This window comes from Etheostoma spectabile, unplaced genomic scaffold (genome assembly GCF_008692095.1).
Source record: "Etheostoma spectabile isolate EspeVRDwgs_2016 unplaced genomic scaffold, UIUC_Espe_1.0 scaffold00001008, whole genome shotgun sequence".
NCBI classification, from domain to species: Eukaryota; Metazoa; Chordata; class Actinopteri; order Perciformes; family Percidae; genus Etheostoma; species Etheostoma spectabile.
This window is the reverse complement of record NW_022602676.1, coordinates 1,566-4,264: the sequence shown is the minus strand read 5'-3', so window position 1 is coordinate 4,264 and position 2,699 is coordinate 1,566. Positions and strand designations below refer to the sequence as shown.

The window sequence follows — 2,699 nt, the reverse complement described above, 5'->3', positions numbered from 1 at the left end:
CACAGACAAGCTAACTTTTAAATGTACCAGATTTATAGACCATACAACAACAGGCTTAAATGAACTGACATCATCAGTTATATGACTTACAGTTCTCAAAGACGCACACAATCTCAGCTGGTTATCCTCCAAACAGCTAGTCTCTTTTCTTTTTCTTTTTTTTTTCACTTTTGTCTCCGTGTGCCGTGCGCGCCTGCTCGCGGCGTGAGGCGGGTGTCCGCGCTATTCTCCGACATGGACTCACAATTACACCTGATAGACAACCTTTAGTACAAAACTAAAGTAACAAGCCATTTTGTAAAAATGTAAGGAGTAGAAAGTAGATGCATCCGTGGCTTCCAGTAACTATTTGATATTATATTGTCCATGAAGGCACATCTGCCATAATGAGATGTGTGACCACAATTAAAGAGCACCTCTCGTTGTTGGCAGGATTCGAACCTGCGAGGGGAGACCCCAATGGATTTCAAGTCCATCGCCTTAACCACTCGGAAACAACCTGAAAAGCAGTGCAATACTGATTTGCACTAATATTTACACTGACTCACAAAAAAACACGAGTAAAATAAAAAACACTGCATAAACTTTGTTACCGTGTGTTATTTAAATATGGGTACATTTAAGTGTATACTTTACTGCAAATTAAACTGAGATGTCCGGGTTTCAATCTCCACCTCTGAAAAGTGCTGCTTCTTAGCCGGATTACGTCTGGCCATGTCGTAAATAGTAGGGGCGAGGCCTCAAAACCGAGAATATATTGGGGCGTGATATTTTAATTGTTGTGATTGTTGTGTGCCTTTAATATCACACATGTGAAAAATGAAAGAAACTGCCTAGCAAACTCTTATAAGGGTTCCATGGTGTAACGGTTAGCACTCTGGACTCTGAATCCAGTGATCTGAGTTCAAATCTCGGTGGAAACCTGGTTTTAAGCCACAGCACAGGTGAAAAAGATCAACCTTTCAACTTTCCACATCTAGTTTAAAGTAAGCTTATTTGGTGGGGGCATGTTGAGGAGTCACCTGGTTGTTAATCTAATCAGAAGGAGCTCCAAACTTGACAGTATTGACTGGAAGTGATAGGCTTTGAGTTGCATGGGGGATACACACTTTGTATTCAGTCTCATAATCACCATAAAAATAAGCTATCATTGAAATTTAAACTTGTGTTGCTGCAGTCAGAGTTTAAAGTGCTCATCCTGAATGGGCCAGTATAGTGCATCAGAATTGCTTGTTGAATGGTCTATTAGCTTTGGAACCCCCCTTTCCCCACAGCTTTCATTGTCAGATATGGGTGGGGGAGTGGGCACTGTGTCCAACCCTTTCTGTGTAAAAAACAACTAAAGAAGTCTCTTGGATGAGAGACAAAACTTCTGCAGAGGACCTTTTACCAAGTCCAGTTGCCCTTGGCCTAGTTGTGCACTTTTGGGATAAAGCATGGATCAGGAACCAAAACGGACACATCTGGACTCAATGTGGACATTATACGGCAATATTTGACACGTTTAGACCATGAAGACAGTTATCAGTTTGGTGCTTTCTGCTGTAAAATTCTTTTTTTTGTGTCAGTATGGCTCTGTTTCTTTTTTTTCTTGGCCTACATTTTGAAATGCATGCAGGTACACATGCATACAGTGGTACTATAACAGATTGCCACCCTGGGTGACTTTCTTCCATGTCTCCATGAACGCCCATATATTTGGGCTGACAGTTGAGAAACCTTCCCTTGTTAACTATGACATGGATGACTGAAAACCTACTAGATCATGACATGTTTAATTTACATTATTATAATTTTTGAGACAGGTCCTACTGGATTTCTGTTGTATCAGTCAGGATGGCCGAGCGGTCCAAGGCGCTGCGTTCAGGTCGCAGTCTCCAATGGAGGCGTGGTCTCAAATCCCACTTCTGACAGCTAATGTTTTAATCTGGAACAAATGTCTGAGACATGATATGGGAATAAAGAATTTAGCAATTCTTTGTATTTAAGAGGACATGAAAATGAGCAAGGAACTTAATGGCAAGTACAGAGATTTGTGAGCATCTTCTTTGTCAACACATGTAAAGTTACCATGTGTTTGTACACAGTAGACATATCTACTGCTGTGTTCACTGTCTGTGGCAAGTCCTTTAAAACCTGTTCTTGACTTGCTTTTTCCCTCATCAACTGAATGAACGTTCCAGGCTCATTCCAGGTCTAAAATCTCTTTTCTGGGTGGGATACTCGTCAATTGATCTGCAAGTTCATGTGATAGTGTTTGCAAAATCTGAAGAAATTCCTCCAGGGGTCCTGTGTTATCACTTTCACAAGAATGGGATGTGCAAGTATACATATTATCTCCCTTCGATAGCTCAGTTGGTAGAGCAGAGGACTGTAGATGCATAAAGCTGAAATACTTAGATCGCTGGTTCAAATCTGGCTTGAAGGATCACTCTTTTCCAGATTTTCCCTTCGGGGATCAAATAGAATTTTGGATGTAGAGATGGACGGATGACCCAAAAGCATAATATTTCTTGGCGAGACGTAACAAGAATTAAAAAAAAGGTGGGGGAGACACAGTTTACAGTAGGTAAATCACTGGCTAGCTATGCATGAGTACCTCATATCTTTTACCCAGTTCAGGTGGTTAATAGTTATGGTCAAATGAAGCTTCATTAAGCTTTCTGAACAATGTTCTTCATTTTCTGAACGCATTCACT

At 40.8% G+C, this 2,699-nt stretch overlaps 1 non-coding gene across 1 annotated transcript; it reads right to left on the bottom strand.

Moving 5' to 3' along the window:
• Window positions 1-420: 420 nt before the first annotated feature.
• On the bottom strand, window positions 421-499 carry trnas-uga (transfer RNA serine (anticodon UGA)). Its single transcript has one exon. It is a non-coding gene; the product is annotated as a tRNA-Ser (tRNA).
• Window positions 500-2,699: the final 2,200 nt, after the last annotated feature.